Below are 22,794 nucleotides of genomic sequence, written 5' to 3'. Positions count from 1 at the left end.
GATGCACCATCCACGTGACCGATCGAACCAATCGGCTCTGGCTGCATGCGCGTGTGAGCGCGCTTGCATGCGTAGAGTACGTTGGCAGGTACGTACGTGTACTTCCTGCATGGCCGGTGTTTTGGGGCCTCCCGTTTTTTCCTCCACGGGTTCTTATATTCATCGAATATAAATCATGGGCTTTTTTTTTACGAGAAGGCCTTCCTGGATAGTTTTATTACTCAATAAAACTTATATCATCCACTAGAAATTTAATGATAAAATCAGGAGGTGCATCCACCCATAATGAGAGGGTGTTCGCAGACCCCTAGCTAGCTAGCACATGAGCAACAATATTCGATTCTCTATTACAATGGTCAATAATAACATTCCCGAAATCTCGTAGTAAGATTCGACAATCTTCTAGAACAGGGGCCGCCACCATATTTTGACCTTCATTTAATAAGAGAGCTTCCACCACCACAACGTTGTCTATTCTCGCCATGATGTTTCTGCATCCCAGATTTTGGAGAAGCTTAAGTCCCTCAAGAAGAGTTGCCGCTTAAGCCGAGATAACATCCGCCGTGTGCATTAGATTGGCAGTGGAGGCACCAATGAAGTTCCCGCGGTTGTCCCGTACTACTGCTCCACATCCTCCTGAGTGGTCACTCGCATGAAATGAAGCATCCACGTTGTGTACTTGTTGCCCAGACAGTATCACCGGCCACTAGTTAATTCTAGGAGTATTCTTTGGCTTGCCGGCGGCACGGACATAATTCTGAGTTAATGCATAGATCGCCACTGCCGTCCGCTCCGGTGTGAGTATTTCTCCGTGTACATACTGTCTCCGCTGCCACCAAATGTACCAACAGATTGCAGCAGTCAACTCTGAAAATTCTATTGGATCAGAGAACATCCGCTGATGGACATTATCACATGGCAAGAAATCAATTACACCAACCCCTGATCGGTCAATCCGTGTAGCATCCGATATTAAATGTTATGTGCCCAAAGCCTCCCAGACTGCCCGAGCTAGAGGGCATAGGAAAAAGTGCATGACGCATATCCTCAGCTTCCCCTTTGCAAATTGGGCACTGTGATACGCTACCGATATGGCGATTTGCTAAAACTCTAAAAGCACGGTATTGTGTTATGCACACACCTCCAAATGAAGATCTTTATTTTCCCTAGCAACTTGAGGTTCCAACTCTTTTTCCATATTGGATGTGGCACCGAGCCACTCTGATAGCTCCCCATTAAGGCTTCCCGAATGTACGTATCTTCCCAATGTTTATAATATGCAGACCATACTGTGAAGATTCCGTTTTTATTTAGGTGCCAGGCAAAAAAATCATCTATAGCTTGCCGAAATAATGGTATTTGCAAAGTACGCTCAATGTCAATGTGCCAAAAATTATCCCTAATTAGTTGTTCGTCCCATTCGCCCAAACATGGGTTGACGAGATCACAAACATTTGTGAGCACCTGGTTTCCACAAACAGTAATTATTTTCCTTGAGGCACTGGTAGGAATCCAACAATCATTCCAGATGTTTATTTTTGCTCCATCTCCAACTCTCCATATGCACCCTTTTTTGAAGGTTTGAGTACCTGCCAAAATACTCTGCCAAACAAATGATGATCCTTTTTTCAACTCACAATTTAACAAATCTCGGCTGGGGTAATATCTGGCTCTTAGCGCTCTGGCGCATAAGGTGTCATAATTCTCAATTAACCCCCAACACTGTTTTGCCAACATAGCCAAGTTAAAACTATGTATGTCTTGAAACCCCATACCTTCCTTATCTTTTGGCACACACATCTTCCACCAAGCAAACAAATGCATCCTTTTCTGGTTTTCCTCATCACCCCACCAATATTACGACATTGCATCAGTGATTCCCTTATAATTTTTTTTGGGGAATTTAAACACACTTATCGCATACATTGGGATGGCTTGGCCCACCGCTTTAAGTAACGCTTCTTTCCCTCCAAAAGATAGGGTCCGTTCTTTCCACCCATTTACAAGGCTTTTGGTCCTCTCAATTAGATGTTTAAAACAAGTAACTTTGTCTGCCCTAAGAATAGACGGCAGCCCCAAATATTTGTCCGAGAGAGACTCTATCATGATAATCAATGGCTCAGATATAAATCATGGGCTTGTTTATCATCTCAAAGAAATCGCTTTGCTCCTGAGTGTACATGTGGCCGATATCCCTACCTAAGCACGGCTGCGCATCTCCATAAACAGTAGGTACCATGATCAATTTTTTCAGAGAGACGAAATGACGACCACATATACCATCCAAGTTTTGAATTTTAATTCATATATCTTGATACTTCTTGGTTCATAATTTGGCGCAAAATTTTAACATGGTCCCCCCTCTCACCTCCTCTTTTCATACTAGAGGTAAGAGTATATAATAGATCTGAGCTGTTGATTTCATTAAGTAATGGGTCTGAGTAACTCTTAACTTTTTACCTCCCATGTGAAAAGAGGAGGGTATCGAGGGCTCAATCGATTTGATGGGAACCAAAATGTAGAAACTAGAAATAGTAAAAGAATGGAGTATGATGGCAAGTGCTAACACTAGTAGAAAAAGAGTCAAATGTGAAGCACATTAGTGCTGGCTCAAATGGCACTAATGTGACCATTAGTGCCGGTTCCAACGGCTAGGCGGGCGGACATCATTAGTACCGTTTCGTGGGCAACCTGTACTAATGAGGCTGTGTCAGGCTGTGGTCAGGCTGGAGTCCCCACAAAGACCTTTAGTACCAGTTCATGGCATGAACCGGTACTAGAGTTTCTTAGTAAGCTGATTTTTAGTCCCACCTCGCCAAGAGAGAGGCAGTATGAGCGGTTTATAAGCCGTGAGTGCAGAGACAATGACGAAGAGGCGCAATGCTCACCTGCACGTTGCTTAGCTTCAAGCCTTTCGGAATAGCATAGATTGCACTGAGCTATGTGCAGTGCAGTCTACACTATTCCGAAAGGCTTGAAGCAAATTAACCAGCATTGCACCTCTTTTTTATTTTTCATAACTTATTTGAACTCCGGACTTCTTGTGTTCAGTATGCAGCATTCAAAGTGACGTCATCAATTTCCAACATGTTCTGACATCATTTGCTATTTTTCAGTCATTTACTGAATTGTTTAGAGAGCTAAATGACCGTGAAATTGAAAATCACTACAAAATGAACTGTGAAAATGTTGAAATTTGGCATGGTATCATTATTTCACCCGCATAGCATGTGCAAAAAAGTAGAGAGGGTCACGGCAAAAACTGGACGCACTTCGTGTACAAACTGGACAATCTCTTTCGGAGTATCAGGGTTTCGGACGAGAACTCATCTGTTACACGGGCACTTCAATGTTTTTTAAACTTATTTGAACTCGGGACTTTTTTTGCGTTCAGTATGCAGCATTCAAAGCGACATCATCAATTTCCAACACATTCTGACATCATTTGTTGTTTTTCAGTCATTTACCAAATTGTTTAGAGAGTTAAATGACCGTGAAATTGAAAAAATCACTATAAAATGAACTCTGAAAATGTTGAAACTTTTCATGGTATCATCATTTCACCCGCATAGCATGTGCGAAAGAGTAGAGAGGGTCACGGCAAAAACTGGACGCACTTCGTGTACAAACTGGACAATGTCTTTCGGAGTATCAGGGTTTCGGACGAGAACTCATCTGTTACACGGGCACTTCAATGTTTTTAATACTTATTTGTACTCCGGACTTCTTTTGCGTTCAGTATGCAGCATTCAAAGTGGCATCATCAATTTCCAACACGTTCTGACATCATTTTCTATTTTTTAGTCATTTACCGAATTGTTTAGAGAGCTAAATGACCGTGAAATTGAAAATCACTACAAAATGAACTGTGAAAATGTTAAAATTTGGCATGGTATCATCATTTCACCCGCATAGCATGTGCAAAAGAGTAGAGATGGTCACGGCAAAAACTGGACGCACTTCGTGTATAAACTGGACAATGTCTTTCGGAGTATCAGGGTTTCGGACGAGAACTCATCTGTTACACGGCCACTTCAATGTTTTTTAAACTTATTTGAAATCCCGACTTATTTTGCGTTCATTATGCAGCATTCAAAGCGACGTCATCAATTTCCAACACGTTCTGACATCATTTGCTGTTTTTCAGTCATTTACCGATTTGTTTAGAGAGGTAAATGACCATGAAATTGAAAATCACTACAAAATGAACACTGAAAATGTTGAAACTTGGCATGGTATTATCATTTCACCCGCATAACATGTGTAAAAGAGTAGATAGGGTCACGGCAAAAACTGGACGCACTTCGTGTACAAACTGGACAATGTCTTTCGGAGTATCAGGGTTTCGGACGAGAACTCATCTGTTACACGGGCACTTCAATGTTGTTTATATTTATTTGAAATCCCGACTTCTTTTGCGTTCAGTACGCAGCATTCAAAGCGGCGTCATCAATTTCCAACACGTTCTGACATCATTTGCAGTTTTTCAGTCATTTACCGATTTGTTTAGAGAGCTAAATGACCGTGAAATTAAAAATCACTACAAAATGAACTATGAAAATGTTGAAACTTGCCATGATATCATCATTTCACCCGCATAGCATGTGCAAAAGAGTAGAAAGGGTCACAAAGAAACTAAATACAGAAAAAAATTACTCAGAAATAAATAGAAGAAAATAAATAAAGCAGAAAAGAAAAAAACTATATAAAAATTACTCAAAAATAAATAGAAGAAAATAAATAATGCAGAAAAGAAAAAACTATATAAAAATTACTCAAAAATAAATAGAAGAAAATAAATAATGCAGAAAAGAAAAAAATAAAAAAAAAATTGTTGGGGCGCTGTCCCAGTGGGCCTGCCAGACCTAGGTGTGGAAATTCAGGCCCAGAAGGTTCGGCGAGCTCACAGGGCAGCGCGCCATAGTTAGGCCCAGAAGCCTGATATATAGAGGAGTTCGAAGGAGCAGCCGCTGCTGGGTTTATAAACTAGTGTGGCTGCCCTTCGCTCGGCGAGGTGGGATTAAATATTGTGCACCGCGGGTGACAGCGCAACACCTTTAGTACCGGTTGGTGGCACCAACCGGTACTAATGAGTGGGCCTTTAGTACCGGTTCGTGACACGAACCGGTACTAAAGGTGTCTGCTTTCCGCCCCTTGGCCTGGCGAAAATTGGCCTTTAGTACCGGTTGGTGGCTCCAACCGGTACTAAAGGTCGCTCCTATATATATGGCTCCATCCAGTTTTCATCCGCGCGCCGCCCGTCTATATCCAACTGCTTCATCGCTCGATATCGTCGCCGTCGCGTCGTCGCCCATCGCGCGCCGCCCTCGCCGCCCGTTGTCGCCGTCCCCGTCGCACGCCGTACGTCGTCGTCGCCGCCCCCGCCGCTCGCCATCTCCCCCCACCCCCACCCCCTGTCGTCGCCGTCTCGCGCCGCCCCCGCCGCTCCCCGTCGTTGTCGTATCGCCCCCGCCGCCCGTACGCCGCTGCCCTCGATCGTACACACACACAAGCACGTACACGCACGCGCGTGCGCACACACACACACACACATTTTGTTTACTTATTTTATGTTTCTGTTTTTTAGATTAATGCATGTTAAATTGTTAATTAGATGATCGAATTAAATGAATTACCTAGATAAGAATGTTAGAATGTTAATGTTAGATGAATTAGATAGGGAAGTTAAATATTAATGTCAATTATTAGATGAATTAGCTTGATATTAATTAATTAGGTATATGAGATTATTTGAACTAGTTGAATTAATATAACAAGTTTATTTTTATTAAATGCTTAGTTGAACTAGCTAATTGAATTATTACTAGTTTATTTTTAGTAAGAAAATTTAGGTATATATGATATTTGATGATCTAATTAAAATATTACTATATATAGCTAATTTATATATTTTAGTAAGAAAATTAATAGAACTAGTTTATTTAGTTGAATTAATAGAACTAGTAAGTGTTTAATGTTTCACCTATATATGAACATTTTACTATATAGAACTAGCTACCTTATTTTTAGTTATATGAGATTTGATTATCTAATTAACATTTTACTATATAGAAGTAGCTACCTTATTTTTAGTAAGAAAATTAATAGAACTAGTTTAGTTGAATTAATTAGTTGAATTAGTTGAGCTACTTTATTTAGGTATATTTTTCGTAAGTGCTTAGTTGAATTAGTTGAATTAATTAGTTGAACTAGTTGAATTAACAGAACTAGTTGAATTAGTAGAATTAATAGAACTAATAAGTGTTTAATGTTTCACCTATGAACATAGGAATGTCGTCTGACAACACGATTTCATTATGTGCGAATACTGCGAAGACCAGCGCGGCCTGTGCGGCAGAAATTTTCTAGTTGATGATAGGCGCTTCAGCATCAAGCTGGATGAGAACTTCGAAGTGGATACAGTAAGTCAGAACGACAAGTCTTTTTTCATAATTAAGCATTACTTATGCTTCATTTGCTTCAACTTTTAATTTTAATTTTTTCACTATTCTACTAGCGTATCCCCTGCCATGCAAGAATTTTTGTCTTGGATAAGATAGGTTTCAGTCCTAACAAAACTATGGAGGTAAAAAAAATTTACTTGAAGACCGAGCATGGTTATACCTTCAACGTCAAATTATACAATGCAGACATATACATCTATTTTGAATGCAAAACTTGGCCAGCACTATGTAAGGCTTATGCATTTGAGCCTGATATGGTTATCACCTTTGATATTCGTCCGAAAGATGATATTGAAGGTAATAGAGACATCTGGGTCGATGTGCAGACGCCTCCAGTTCTACCATTATGTGAGTTTCTCAACCATATTTATGTCTTCAATATTGTTTATTTAAAAAAAGTTGACAAGTAATTTATATTGACAGCTTATTTCCAATCAAGCAAACATGTCCGACGCTTGGTAGACAGGATCGTCCACTGTCCTGGGGCTGAACTAAACTGTGAGGAGACAAGTCATTATGTTTCATGGCTTGAGGATCTTGATGCTGTCAAGACAAATATTTTCCTGCACTTAGAAATGTTATTACTCAAAACGTGCGACCAATAGTGTTTGTACTGAACTACGGTCACATATATTTAGGAAAGATGGTAAGATTTCTACTATTTCTCCTCAGTGCATCTTTTGCATACATTATTTTTAAGCTAAACTTCATTGCTAAGTATCTTACTATACGATGTTCTTCAACAGGGACTCCCGATGAATGTTATGCCTGATTGAATCGAGACTAAAGGTACCATGAATATTGTTAGCTTACGGCCAAGATATCCTACAATGCACTTTAGTGCATTCAGGATTTCTAATAGCGAGGAATGCTTAATAGTAAAAGACTGGAGCAAAATTGTAAACGATCGCAGAGAAGTACTATGGGGCAGCAATCAGAAGCGTAACCCACGATTAGGAGACAGATTCATCTGCATGCTCCAATATGATGAATAAGGAAAGCTATACGTGTTCTATGCTATTTTACCTGAGAGAGAGCAGCAGGAGTGATTAGCTAGATCATGCTCTTAGTACTTGTCCTCTCATGTCCGTGTTCTTCGTCCTGAACTTAATCTCAAAAAGTGATTTGCTTTTGTGGTGTTATGAACGCTTATAATATCATTACCATGTTGAACTTGATGATATCTTGGCTTCTGGTACAAGTGAATGTTTCTTCTTTAAGCTAGTGTTGGTGGTGATTAGATAGCGGTAATGACTATATGATGATTAAGTAGTGGTAATGAGACGACTATTATATGATGATTTTTAGCTAGCTATGAAAACTGTTGTTGGTGATGATATATATGATGCAAGAGTTTTTATATTAATATGATGATGATGATGATGATGATGATGAGTTATTATATCATTTATGAAAGAAACCGCAGATTAGTTTCAACTGGATGGATTCTAGCTAAGTGATCAAGGATATGCCATATCCATATTACCTCGATCACTTAATTAGGTGATCAAGTATATATAATATGGATATGGCATATATTTGATGACTTAGTTAAGATCCACATGCATCCAGTCAAACTAATCTGCGGTACTTTCACTTAATGATTTAACAACTCATTATAATGTAAAACAATCACTAAATTAAATTGAAAACACAAAATTAAAATAAAAATAAAAATAAAACAAAAACACACCCAAATATTTAGTATCGGTTGGTGTTATCAACCGGTACTAATGTCCTACGCGCCCCTGGAGCTGGCTCGTGCCACGTGGTTGCTCTTTAGCACCGGTTCGTGCTGAACTGGTACTAAGGGGGGGGGCTTTAGTGCCGGTTACCGAATCGGCACTAAAGGGCCTTACGAACCGGTGCTATTGCTCGGTTCTGCACTAGTGTAAGGAAATTCTTTACCTCGTTCCTATGAGAGGAAAAAATGTGTTTTGATGGGATGTGTAGTTTTCTGAAGAAAACATTGGAAAGGAACGGTATTCCTAGAAATTGGTGTGACCGAATGTATTTATATGGAACTTTCCCCGGTTATCCTTATTTCTATTGGTTTTCCTGTGAAAAACCTCCAAACCGATTGAACCCTTCAGATTTTATTTTCAATTTTTGAGGAAAGATTGAACCATTCGGATAGGTTGGACTATGGATCATCTTGCCACAGAGCACAGACATGGTCGAACTACAGGCTGGGCTTTCGTAGCTTTGTAAATGCCAGCATGAATTAACAGCCCAGATGTACAGATGTCAGTAACCAATTCAGATTTTGAGGTCTCTTCGAAATTCACCAATGCAATTCTCACCCGTTGCGAGTCGTATTAGATCTCGCCAACAGTGTGGTGCTACTGAACCGGCCTATACTATAGGTGCGCCCGAGTTTTTTCCACAGTGGTTATTTTATATGTTTTTTATTGTTTTGCACTGGTTTCTTCAAGTTTTCTTCCTTTTTCTGGTTCCCTTCGTTTATTATTTTGTGCTCTTTATTTTTATTTTCCTTTTTTCTTTGTTTTTTATTTCTTTCTTTGGTTTTCAACGGTTTCCTTCGTTTTTCCTTTTCTTCATTTTTAGTGCATATCTATTTTTTCATATACATCATACCTTTTTTGTATACATTAGGAACATTTTATTATGCACATCTAACATTTTGAAACGCATGATTAACATTGTTTTGAATATAATTTTTGACGATTTTTTTTCATACACATTGTACATTCCTCATACACATCTAAAACAATTTTTCCAATGTGCTTAATTTTTTTCTAATACATGATTAGTATTTTTAAAAACATGTGTCATTTTTAAGAATACATGTTGAAACATTTTATATAAACTATGCAAACCTCTTTTTAAATTTTAAAATATTTTATGAAAATGTCAAAATCAAAATTTTGAAACGCGTGAACAATGTAACATAGATTTTGTTGAATGATGCAAAATGTGTTCTAAATACACAAAGATTTATTATATTTTATAACATTTTCCGAAATATAACATACATTTTGAAACATGGGAACATTTCTGAAATGTCACATACTTGTTTTAATGGTTCAAACATTTTCTAAAAGTTGAGTGAACATTTTTCTTTCGCTTCAGGAACATATTTCTTTCGTTGCATGAATATTTTCTAAAGGTGCGATCAAAACTTCTAAAACAATTAACTATCTTTTATACGATATGTATTTACTATTTTTGAAAATATGAACAAAAGTAAAATAGGAAACAAATCATGTGTGGCGTCAATCTGAAGAAACCAGGTGGCTACTGGGCTGTCCACTACCGGCTCACTTTAGGCGAGCTCTGCTTCCCTCTCCCTAAGAGCATCTCCAATAGATGATGTATTTTACAGCACCAAATCATGGTTGGAGTAAAATATACATCACCAAAAATTGCTTCCCTCTCGCCAAGAGCATCTCCAATAGATGTTGTATTTTACATCACCAAATTATGGTTGGAGTAAAATATACATCACCAAAAAGTGCTTTTTACATCATCATCAAAAAGTCCAACTCCAATAAATGATGTAAAATAGCTAGTGCTCCACTAGGTGATGTAAAATACATCAACCGCATGACAACTGCTCCAAAAATTTATTGTCTCTGGCTAGTGCACGCGAAGCAGCAGCTATCGGCGAGACCAGCGATGACGCAACATCAGCCCCCCCTCCCCGCCTTCATCCTTTTGCTCGGGACGAAGCCGACACGTGGTAGCATGGCGGCTGCTTCGAGCCGCCACCTCATGGTTTTAGTTGTGGTTGCCTTCTTCCCCTATGGTAGTTCTAGTCCGATGGTAGCAGCGGGACGAGGGGTTGCAAATCTTCCACACAATTAGGGGAGGCATCGCAGCGGCTACGAGCGACAGGACCGGCGGCAGACACGGAAGCGGCCATGACCGGACTGGCGTTGGTGGCCACGTGGTCGGAGGAGGTGTCCATGGGACTGGCGGCGGCGGCGGCCGATGGCAGGGAGGTGCTCAAGCGCGACACACGAAAGTTTCGCGCGGCAGTTGGGCTGCGCGCGTGGCTCCTCGGATTTTAGTCGAGATTTACTCGAGACGAGGCCCAAATGATGCAAATTTGCATCACCAAGTGCCATATTTTACATCTAGAGAAAATTTGGAGTAAAAAAATATGTGTCTACATCATCAGTTGAAGCACTGTTTTTTGGGCTTCGTTATGTAAAAAACAGTTATTTATATATCTACATGATCTATTGGAGATGCTCTAAAGGCGAGATAGACTTGCCCATCAAAATTGGCTTCATTAGCACGACTTTCACCATGATGCAGACTTGCTGAATGACTGATGCGCATATTTAGCATTGGGTCACAGTAAACAGATATATGCATTTAGGATGAAAATGGAGCGGAAAATTTTCGCTTTTCTAATGGAAAAACGAAAATGAGAGAAAAATGGATATGAAAAGGGAAATTTGCAAACAAAAATGAAAGAGATTTTTTTTACATGGAGACGCGAAAAAAAGGGAACAATGCTTTCCGGTGAAAAAAAATGTAACTTTATGTTCCACTATACATAACTTTCGGTCTAACATATGGGCATATGGCTGTTTTATAGCCCAACAAACGCATAATGAGCATAATGGTCCATGTGCAGCCCAACTACTTCTACTCTATTCTAGTCTACTAGTGTGAGTTCTCGACAGTAGTTGTTTCTGGAGTTTATGTATTCATTTTAGCTTCAAGTTCCATCCTTTTCCACTTTGTTTTATTCCTTGATTATGATGGCATTGGACTCGTGTTTTTTTTCAGGGAGTGCATTGCACTCATGATGGTGTCAGCCCGAAGAGGAATAGATGTTCGGCCATATTGGAGAAACAGGTTAAGCAACCAGCCCTTCATGTTGGGCCAGGCAGTAGAAATTAGAAATAATACAAGAATGGAATATGATGGCAGATGTTAAGGAATTTCTTTGCTTCGCTCCTATGAAAGAAAAGGAGTTTTGACTGGATGTGTATTTTCCAAAAATACACATTTTTTTAAAAATACGTGTTTTGAACATTTTTTACTAATACATGTTGGAACATTTTTTTGAATGACAAAAATATATTATTTAAAAAATGCAGAATTACTCTACATCGTATAAAAAATTAATCAAAAATTTCACACACATATTTTGAAATGCATGAAATTTTTAAATGTAACTTTCATTTTCTTGAGTGCTACGATTTTTTTAACCTAGTACATGAATATTTTTAAAATTTCCTAATTTTTTTACAAATTCTCACATACATTTTTAAACATACGAAGATTTTTGAAATTTCACATAATTTTTTTGGATGGTACTCACATGTTCTAAAAGTTGACCGAATATTTTGCTTTTGTTGTATGAACATTTCACAATCGTTGCATGAATCTCTTTTAAATGTGTGATGAACACTTTTTAAATAAAAATAACTAACTTTATTTTTCATATTACATATATCACTATTTATAAAAATATAAACAAAAGTAAAAAGGACAAAAAACGTGTGTGGCATCAGTGTGAGGGAACAAGCTGCTTCCATCTCACTAAAGGCGAGATAGATACTTGCCCATCAAAATTAGCTTTGTTAGCATGATATTCACGACGATGCGCGCTTGGTGAATGACTGGTGCGCAAATTTAGTATCGGGTCACAAGAAACATATTGATGCATTTAGGGATGGAAATGGAGTGGAAACTTTCGCTTGTCTGGTGAAAAAAATGAAACTGGGGAGGAAAGATTGATATGGAAAGGGAAATCTGCAGAACGAAAATGGGAGCATTTTTTATGTAGAGACGGATAAAAAATGGAACGACATTTTCCGGTGGAACAAGCGAAAGTTTCTGTTTCACTAATAGCGAATTTTACATTTAAAATATTGGCATATGGCTGTTTATAGCCTAACAAGCACACAATGAGCAGAATGGCCCAACTACCTCTACTCTATTCTAGTCTTCTACTGTGAGTATGTCACCGGAGCTGCACTACCATGTCAATGGTATTGTTGTTTTATTCCTTCAAGTTTTTGTGTTGACAAAATTGAATATCTTGTTATTTCCCTTGTGTTTTTTATATGGTTCAAGAGGTCTTCAGTTCCGGTGTACACATGCTTCCGTCTGCATGTGCGCATTGTGTTCGCTCCGTAAAATTTCTTGACAACATTTGTACCTAGAGTCTGTGTATTCATTTCTCCTTCTGCAAAAAGAAAATGAAAGCGCCCGGTTCCATCCGTTCCCTCTTCATTTTCATCCATAGATGCATTGGACTCGTAATTTTTGTTTGTTTGAGGAATAGTGCATCGGAATCATGATGGTGTCAGCCCGAAGAGCAGGAGATGTTTTTTTTTGAGCATCAGTACAAACACAAGCGCTCATATACACGCGCATACACTCATCCCTATGAACGCACACACGCATACCCTACCCTATAAGCATCTCCAAGAGACTGAAGTCACCGTAGGCGCCTCGTCGTCGACGGGAACGTCTCTTCCCACTGAAAGCGCATCGGCGGAAATCCTAAAATAAACTAGGAATAATGTGAACACCAGGATTTAAACCCTGATGGGTTGGAGATATCAATGTCCACCTAACCAACTCAACCACAGGTTGATTCGCAGGAGTAGATGTATTGGAGAAACGAGGTTAAGGAACCGGCCCTTCATGCTGGGCCGGGCCGTGGAGCTGACAACAGACCTCGAACATTGGCCCTAGCGTAGCCATACCCCCTTCTTTTTTGCTTTCCCCTTCCCCAAAGCTGGTGCGGTCTCTCCGTCTCGTGTGCGATCTCCCCCAATCCAATTCCAATCCGCCGCGGAAGAAGCGATCGACAGGCGCTCGCGAGGATGATCTACCGCAACTGGTCCCTGCTCTCCTCCACGGTGGTCATCTGGGGCAGCGTCGGCGCCGCCGGCCTCGCCGGGATCTTCCTCTTCGGCGGCAAGGTAACCCACCAACCCACCGACCAACCACCGCGCCGCGCCCTCCCCCTTCCCTCCCGAAACCCCGTCGCCGATCCCCTCCGCCCGACGGCCGCGTGTGTTTTCGCTTGATGTCTGCTTGATCCGCGCGTCTGCCTCGTTTGGTTAGATCAGACCCGTTTGCTGCGCGCGCTGTGCTGCAGATCTGGCGGCTCGTTCGTCTCCCTCTCGGTAGGGGTTGGCGTTCCAACCTACCCCGCTGGTAGTTCTAGATGGATTGGTGCGCACAAGGCGGCTTAGTTGCTGATTTGGGTGGTTCCCAACCAGGGGGTACGAGTTCCTGGATTAAGCCACATATGTGGCTGAATGTTGTCGGTTGGCTGATTAGGGTCTCTGCGCTAATGGTGTGCTCTAGTTTTGGAACAATTTTCTGTTGTGCCTCCCGGTATGGTATTAAGCATGAGCTGCTTTGTTGCAATCCATCATATAGAGCAGTCGTCGTTAGCGGAAATAGCAAATCTTTGGTTGTCCAATGCGTTTCTGGGTCAGAATGATCCATTTACGGCACATAGATGAAGGGTTTCCTTCAGTGGTTGGCAACTGGCTAGCAGGAGATTTTAGTGCCTTGTACTGTCATGTAGCGTGCCGTATAAGATTGTGTTATGCAACCTGCACATTTTTATGCTTGTACATCGATATAATTTGACCGTCTTAAGTTATTTTTTGATTTAGTCTGGGTGGAGGCAATGCATTACAAACTAGGGTATTTGGACATTGTGAACTAAGCACCGGAATTAGGATCCGATGTATCAGTCCTAATTGTAGCCAAACATGGACATTGCACTACTGGTTTGATGATTTCTTAAGAGATTGATAATTCTAATTTAAGTTCCAACTTTCAAGGACCGGAATTGCAGATCACAGTTAGTCATGGTGTGTATATTATTTGGCCAGAAAACAGATAATTCATGAATAGTGCTTAGTTTTGGTTTCCGTTGTATCTTATGTCAGAGGAAAAGACTTGGTTTGCAAATTTGTAGCAACGGCAAAGTTAGAATTTTTTTTTTAGTTCGAGCAGTCAACTATTTTCATGAGATGTAAAAATCATAAATTGCGTGTCAGAACAGATATTATGGTGCATTACATAGCAGCAAATATTGTGGTACTCAAGCAAAGGGATCTTCTCTTTATGCTTTCCTGCTATCTATAAACAGAATTTTGGGATACCACACACGTGGGGCTTGTGCAAAATACGAGGCAAATGTTGTAAATTACAGGGTCTTGATTTGTGTAATATGCAAAGTGGAAGGCACATTTGCTTCTTGCTTTCATTAGCGTTAATGATAGCAAGGGTTGCAGCTCAACTATGTGTCCTGTTTTGATATAGTGTTAGGTGTATAGCCACATAATTTGCAGATTGCGGTAATGGGTATATATCGAATTGAATAGTGATGGACTGGTCAAGTGGGTAATAATAGAAGATTTCCAATAAGTAACAGCGTTGAAAAGCTAAACATGCCTTATGATGGCAAAGTTGCTATGTGTTCTTTGCCATAATAGGTTCCTCTTTGTATAGATGTTTTGAGAGAGTGGAGTTTGTGTTATGTCTACTGTTTCCTGCTTAATGGATTGCTTTGCCCATTTGTCAGCATAGCTGTTTAAGACTGCAGAGTTTCTGTTATGTCACCCACTACTGTATAATGGGTTGCTTTACCTGTTTGTAAAAGAAATTCGTTAAGATATATACTTTTGAAGTTCAGTGTTGGTGTATTTTGGTTGAAATACTGAGGACTTGTGTACTTACATTGGACTAGGCATCTTAATACTCTATATTCTAGATGCTGTCTTTTAAAATGGCACATATATCTTTGCTATATGTAATTTGGTAAGTTTTTGTTTCCTAGTTATGCCATTCTGTACCGATTATGTTAATTTCTAGCTCTTTACTATTGACCTTTTGGGATTTCTATAGTTCATTATGCTGCTGGATGCAAATTTGCGTTTTCTGACGTCTTATAATGTTCTTCTTTAAATAATAAAAACAAGATCCAGTTTCTTAGCAGCTGGAAGTTATATTATCTACCTCTTCCTTGTATGCCTCTGTATATTTCATTTTTAATCTTATTGTTTTTACCCTAAGCTATAAGTCTTAGTCATATTCCCTTGGGACCAACATAATGCTGATGTAGTCACCTCTCCTTGGGATGCCCCATAGAACCAAGCCTAGTGAATACTGAGATGTGAATTGTACTGAAGTAACTTCTTTTTATACGCTATCTCAAGTGATCCTTTTCAAAGGTATTTCAGCGCGATTAATGTATGGGAAATTGCAATGTGTGTAGTCTATAAAGTGCATCCTGGTGATGACCACACACACACATATATATACTGTGATAGTTTGATTACTTGTATGCACATGATTTCTTTTGCTCTTTTACTTATGTTAGCATTGCTACCACTGTTCAGAACTTGTGAGCAGTTGCTAACCGGTGGCTGAGGTGTAATCATTCTTGCTGTAATTTTGGCAGGAGAAATTCCAGGGCTATCTTTCTCGCGAAGGTGAGAGGCTGAGGCAGCAGGACAGAGCCATGATGGGCAAGAACTAGTGCAGAGCACGGCTCACTTTCGACGTGTCAACATGTGAACTAGACATGAAACGACGTATCTCTGTGCTGTAGAACAAACTTTCTCTGCCTGCCAATGGCACCTTTTGCTTCCGCCCCCCATGAATAATCTTGACGCGGATGTTCATTCTGTTCCCCATGAATATTCTCGACGCCGATGTTTGCTCTGTTCCCTTTGGTAGCCTGCTGTTTGTCGACTTTGTTCTGGCGCTCTGAATAAGATTTGATACTGATATACCATCGCTGTTGAGTCGCAATACTTTTTTGTCGCTGGAGTGTATCAGTGATATGTTGTAGAGTCAGTGTACATTCGGCCGGTGCTTGGGCGGATGTATTATGTTTGCCAGACAACCAATCATTTCAAAAACACCAACGAACAAAAATACAAGCGCACAAGTGACCCTTACATATTCCCTCCATCTCAGTGCATTAGGCATTGTGCGTCGTTCTAGGTCATCAATTTAACTAGCTAGATATGTATTATATGTAATTAAAAATATACTCCCTCCGTTTCTAAATATTTGTCTTTCTAAAGATTTCTAAAATGATTACACATGGAGCAAAATGAGTGAACCTACACTTTAAAATATGTATATATACATCCGTATGTGGTAGTCCATTTGAAATCTTTAAAAAGACAAATATTTTGAAGATGAAATATTTAGAAAGAGGTAATATCATCAGTGGTGCATATACTTGCCATGGATGTTCACTTTCGTGCATGAACTTGAAAAATACACCAAACTGGTTCTAAAATTTGGCATAAACGTGCAAATATGGTGATAAGTCATTTGTAGATGTAGAATGTGCTGACGTGGCATGAGGTCCACTTGTAGCACGAAACAATATTTTAGTTGTCTGGGTTCCACCATGCGACTTGAAGATTGCGGGCCACCACCGTTGGCCACTAAACCAACGGAGTTTTCATGGCAAACCTGGCACCTCGTACTTATTGTAAGGGAAAAGACTTCGAAAAGTTCATTCTGCACCCGAGCTCATATGCTCCCGCATGAACAGTAAACTCGAAAAAAAATCGAAAAAAATTCAAAAAATTCCAAATTTTTTTTGAGAGAAACATTGACAAAAGTTCTAAGTTCCTGCAAAAATTCATCATGAAATCACATTCCTGTAAGGCGTGGCAAAAAAACAAATTCAGTGCTTCAAAATGCATTTGAAAGTAGCTTTTTCAGAGTACTATTTTTGTTTTTTTTGCCACGCCTTCTAGGAATGTGATTTCATGACGAATTTTTGCAGGCACTTAGAACTTTTGTCATTGTTTCTCTCAAAAAAAATTTGGAATTGTTTGAATTTTTTTGATTTTTTTTTCGATTTTACTGTTCATGCGGGAGCATATGAGCTCGGGTGCAGATTAGCCGCGTCCAAAAGACTTGCGCTACTTAAATGGGCTGCAGACGGTGCTGCCAATTTAGCATATGTTTTTTTTGAAAAGTTAGTAAATTATAATTTACAGAGTAGTAGCATGTGTATTAGTGTGATTATAATTTATAGAGTAGTAACATGTGTAAATTATAATTTCACATTCTTCTTTAAAAAATCTGTTAATTTTGAACACATTATTTTCAAAGAAAAATGTGAAACATCTGTAGATTATAATCGTAATAAACACATGTATTATTTTAAAAAATAATCTATAAACCAGGCCTATGCCATGCTGTGGGTTACAAATATTCATGTGCAAACAAAATAAATACATAGATGTATGCACGTATTACTTAGAAAGTGCTATTTTGAGTAAAACCTATGAGTGTTTAAAAATGTTTAGTAACTGCAATCAATTCAAATATAAAATCATTGATTATATTTAAAATTATTATTTTTATAAATATATAGTGAATACAATTTTTTTATACATGCATGGTTATATTGAATTTATAGAAATTTATGGATAACAACATAAACTAATATTTGTGCATATTCAATGGTGTATAATTTCACTCATGGTTAGCATTCATAATTTTTATATAATGAATAATGTAAATATAATGAGTGAATATTCTTATCTAAATTTTAAATTTTAAATTATGAATTAGTTTTAACTGTACAAAAAAATTAACAACATACTTATGAATTATAAAATGTGCGTATAACTATTCAAATGTTTGAACTGTAAATTTTAAAATATTTGCATTATTTAATATTATACAAACATAATTATAATTAATATATATTATTTCAATTATAGGTATATTTTTCGAAAATGCATAAATATTTGGAAAAATACATGAACATTTTTAAAGAATTTATTATTTTAATTTTATGTACAACATTTATAATTATTAATACCACACGGCTATTTGAAATTTATTTGTATTACTGTGATTATGACTTATATGCAACCCTTTAATAAAACAAAAGCTTTTTACCTCACAGTACATTAAGAGTAAGGGGCGTTTTAACCACATAAAACTTTGGTTTTTTTTTGAGGATCCATAAAACTTTGGTTTGAGTGGTTAGCCAGGTCGCTCCTACGCTTCAGGTCAATTTTCCCTCTCTACTGACAGGCAGTACCCGGTAGTCATAGACACATGGTATTTAACTGAAATCTTGTTTGGTTGCCAGAAGTGGACCCATGCCACGTCAGCCAAATACGGTGCCAAATCAGCACACTTTATGTCTATAAATGAGATTAGCACCGTATTTATACGTCCATATCAAGTTTTAAAACCAGTTCATGCACTAAAGTGAACATGCATGCCAAGTTCAAGCACCACGGATGATATTACCTTATTTAGAAACTGCTACATTCTTATATGAATCAAATGATATGATATCGATGAAATATAACACATTTTTAGTTAGTCAAATCAATGATCTAGAACTACGTGCACGCCCTATGCACTGAAGCGGAGGGAGCCTTGTTTTATAGTTTTTCATTTTGGTTAGAATGCCACGATTAAGTTCCTTTGACGAGTACAAGTAGATATGAATTAACTCGCACACACTGATTTCTATTACAAGCGCTCAGCTTATGGCATTTCTAACCGACCCCTTAAAAGTTAGTGGAGTAAACGGCGAAGCTATTAGGGTCGGAGCAGTGCCAGGAGGACCCGTCGCGGTGCGCCCACCGCCTGCCACTACCATTGAAGCCTTGTCATCACCACACGAGAGCCATCACCTTAACTCGAGGAGGAGGAAGTGCCGCCGGAGGAGGGGAAGGGGCGCCTGCACGACACAAGTCGCACACATCACGCAACTCGGTGCAAGTCCCACGCCTAGCAGTAGCACCAACAACAGACCGGCCATGCGTTGCCGGTGGGAGGAGGCTGCAAGGATGGGTGCCCATGATCACATCCATGACACGACGCATCCACCGCTGGACCGGCAGGGGTGGGGGCAGCAGCTGGAGGCGGGGGGCGCGTGCGCCCGCCATGGATTGAGATCATCAACAGGGGGAGGCTCGGCAAGCCCGAGCCGCGCGGAGGGGCCAAGCCGATGAGGGGAGGTCGGATTCAGGTGCACGCACGACCAAGGCACACCCACAGCCTCGCGGACCAGCAAGCAACCGCCGTGGGGGAGGGTGGCGCTGGAGTGTGCTAGGAGCTAGATACGCCCCACCGCCACCTTCATGGGATCCGCGCGCGGCTTCACCGGTCGGCCCTCCGGCGGCGGCAATGCAGGGGAGGCCACCGGAGGTGAGTGCTAGCGGCGGCGGCTAGGGTCCCCCATGTCGCCCGAGGAGGGCGTCCCGGGGGACAGAGGAGTAACGCGGGGGCGATAAAAGATGTTTACTTTTCTGAGAGATGCCAATTAAAACATGCATATCATAACCGTAATAGCATAAATTTTCATCATCACGTTTTTCAAATTAAAACATGCAAAGTTCACCCAAAAGACAACACTTGAAACACAAAGTTTGATCAAAAATCACCACAAACATAGTGTATGTATATGTTGTGGATCGAGCCAACCAATGGAATTTACCACCACCCCCTTGGCCACCACCACTCAAACTATGTCATCGGCAAAGAAATCAACTCCACCGTCCTCTTGGTGACCATCACCACCGCCACCCTCTAGGCCACCACCATCATCAACACCACCCCCCTCTCAGTCACCACCATCAACATCACCCCCCTCGGCCACAACCATCGCCACCATCAACGCCACCACCCCCTCAGCCACCACCAACATTACGAAGAGAGGACTCCAAGATCTCCCCACGAGTGAGCTCCCAATACTTTCTTGTGGTTTCATCCAGTGTGTTTGGATTCATGAACATGATAGCACGTTCTTCGGCCTTCTTGGAATCATGAATCCTCTCCTTCTCAATTGCAAGACTATGCTCCTTCGCCTTCAACTTTCTCTCTTCGGCCGCCAACTTGGCCTTCCATTTCTCATCCTCCAATGCCTTGAGCTTATTCCACCTCGCCATCTTCTCTTCTTTGCGTTCGACCTCCAACACCTTCTTGGTCTCGATCATTGCCACAAGTTCTTCTTTGTAAGTGCCACCGAATGCATTTCTCTTATTTCTTCCATTTCCAGTCTTGTTTCCTTCCGGTCTATTGTTGGCATCTTCATCAACCTCAGCGTCCTCCTCAATGGATATGCTCAACCTTGATCTCTTTGGAATGGTCCCCACGATTATTTGGGTCCACTTCTCGTTCTTGCATATCTCTTTGTAGCAATGATGCAACATGAAGGGCTTGTGGTCAAACTTGGTGTTCCTATTCTTGAATAGTTCTTGGATGTAGGGGCCATACTCTGCCACTTGCACACCACTCGGTTGATCCACTTAATTGGTTGATGCAACCGGACCATCGGTTGCATTGGTCGTGAATGGTGCTCCAATGATGCCCAAGAGAACCTTGCGTATGGCTGATCACACATCCACAGAGGTGTTGTAGTGGTTGGTAATTCTCTCCCAAAACATGGTATTGATTTGATCCGTTCCAATCATTGCATCCATGGAGATCGTTCACCAAGCATCAGAAAGTGTAAATCCTCCTTTTGGTTGTAGTTTTGGGTGCGGCACCTTGGCACCTTCGTGCTTGCTTCGGTCACCTCTACAACCACCTATTCCTCGGCCTCCTCCTCCCCGGCCTCCTCATCTTTCCCGGTCACATCTTGCTCCATGTCTTGGTTCACCTCCGAATGATCCCAACACAAGTCGTTGTTGAGATCATCAAGTCCATTGGCGGCCGAGGACTCCAAAGACATGAGGAATTCGAGCGTGTTCATCTCTGGACTACAATAACAAAGCAAACACTACCAACCATCACTAGAGGCCACCAACAATCACTATAGGAAACCAACAAATGCGAGTTTTTTATTTCTACCTTGTAGGCATTTCATCAATGTGATAGCATGGCTTAATAGGGATGATAGAATAATCATATCAATAAGGAAATCCTTATTTTACGGGAGCCCGTTAGGAAAGAAATCCAAACTTAAGTGTGCTCTGCTTGGAGTAATTTTAAGATGGGTGACCGACTGACAAGTTGGTCCTGGGTGCGCACAAGTGAGGACAAAGTGCGCATGAAAGACTGGTATTGATGTGTGGGGCCAGTCTAGATCCCTCCTAGAGTAACGACCACCAGTGCGTGTGTCCGGAGCGTTATATGTTGGTATCATAGCCGACCCTCACTGGTACACGGATATTTGCGAACATGTGCGCGGTCATGTTGTGCATGACATTTGTGACCCGTCGTGGCACACGGCATGGCACATGTGCCGAAATAGATGCATCGACGTATGTGTCAAGATGGACCGTTCATGTGCCCCGACATGGACATCGGTTCCTCTCAGTGGGGGTGTATGTGATAGCCTTACTTAATAGGGATGATAGACTACTCATATCAATAAGGAATTCCTTCTTTTCCGGGAGCCCATCTAGAAGGAACTCCAACGTTATGCGTGCTCAGCTTGGAATAATTTCAGGATGGGTGACCGACTGCGAAGTTAGTCCCGGTGCGCACGAGTGATGGCAAACTACGCAGGAAAGACTAGTATTGATGTGTGGGGCTAGTTTGGATCCTTCCAGGAGTAACGACCACCGGCGAGTGTCTCCGGGGTGTTACAATCAAGCACTTGGTGGCCGCGATGCTTGTTGTCGGTTGCGGCCGCCACCCGTGCCGAAATAGTGCCCTTAGGGGTCGCCGGTGTAGTTGCACGAGGTGCCGGCCTAGGATGAGGAGCCACTTTCTTCTTCTTCTTCTTCTTCTTCTTCTTCTTCTTCTTCTTCTTCTTCTTCTTCTTCTTCTTCTTCTTCTTCTTCTTCTTCTTCTTCTTCTTCTTCTTCTTCTTCTTCTTCTTCTTCTTCTCCTCCTCCTCCTCCTCCTTCTCCTCCTCCTCCTTCTTCTTCTTCTTCTTCTTCTTCTTCTTCTTCTTCTTCTTCTCCTTCTTTTTCTCCTTCTTCTTCTCCTTCTTCTCCTTCTTCTTCTCCTTCTTCTTCTTCTCCTTCTTCTCCTTCTTCTTCTTCTCCTTCTCCTGCTTCTTCTTCTCCTTCTTCTCCTTCTTCTCCTTCTTCTTCTTCTTCTTCTTCTTCTTCTTCTTCTTCTTCTTCTTCTTCTTCTTCTTCTTCTTCTTCTCCTCCTCCTCCTCCTCCTCCTCCTCCTCCTCCTCCTCCTCCTCCTCCTTATTCTTCTCCTCCTCCTCCTCCTTCTTCTTCTCCTCCTCCTCCTCCTTCTTCTTCTCCTTCTTCTTCTCCTCCTCCTCCTTCTTCTTCTTCTCCTTCTCCTTCTTCTTCTTCTTCTTCTTCTTCTTCTTCTTCTTCTTCTTCTTCTTCTTCTTCTTCTTCTTCTTCTTCTTCTTCTTCTTCTTCTTCTTCTTCTTCTTCTTCTTCTTCTTCGCAGC

General features: G+C 40.7%; 1 pseudogene; it reads right to left on the bottom strand.

The window, feature by feature from the left end:
- Positions 1-15,959: 15,959 nt before the first annotated feature.
- LOC147957367 (uncharacterized) lies at positions 15,960-21,180 on the bottom strand (annotated as a pseudogene).
- Between the last annotated feature and the right edge of the window lie 1,614 nt (positions 21,181-22,794).

This window comes from Triticum urartu, chromosome 7A (assembly GCF_056163025.1).
Source record: "Triticum urartu cultivar PI428250 chromosome 7A, HENAU_Tu73, whole genome shotgun sequence".
Classification (NCBI taxonomy): domain Eukaryota; kingdom Viridiplantae; phylum Streptophyta; class Magnoliopsida; order Poales; family Poaceae; genus Triticum; species Triticum urartu.
Note: the sequence above shows the minus strand (reverse complement) of the source record. Positions and strands in the feature narration are given on the sequence as shown.